The sequence below is a fragment of the Triticum aestivum genome, chromosome 6B (genome assembly GCF_018294505.1).
Source record: "Triticum aestivum cultivar Chinese Spring chromosome 6B, IWGSC CS RefSeq v2.1, whole genome shotgun sequence".
Lineage (NCBI taxonomy): Eukaryota > Viridiplantae > Streptophyta > Magnoliopsida > Poales > Poaceae > Triticum > Triticum aestivum.
Genome location: NC_057810.1, coordinates 104,181,504 through 104,181,968, shown reverse-complemented (window position 1 = coordinate 104,181,968; position 465 = coordinate 104,181,504).

The window sequence follows — 465 nt, the reverse complement described above, 5'->3', positions numbered from 1 at the left end:
ATGGTTAATTATATATTTTATATTATAATAATGCAGATGAATCGGCAATGGATGTACGGTAACCGACTCTCCGGCGAGTTCACTACGGGTTTGAAAGATTTCCTCGTAGTGGCTAATGCGAACAAGCAGGGGGGTTTTGTTATCTGTCCATGTGTTATCTGTAAGAATCAGAAGGGTTACTCTTCCTCAAGAGATGTTCACATGCATCTGCTTCGGCACGGTTTCATGCCAAGCTATAATTGTTGGACCAAGCATGGAGAAAGAGGGGTTATAATGGAAGAAGATGAAGAAGGGGATGATTTCATCGATGAAAGCTATCTTGCTCATTTCGGTGATACTTTCATGGAGGATGCTGAAGGTGAAGGGGAAGGTGAAGAAGAGGCACGTGATGATCCCGTTGATGATCTTGGTCGGACCATTGCTGATGCACGGAGACGCTGCGAAACTGAAAAGGAGAGGGAGAAT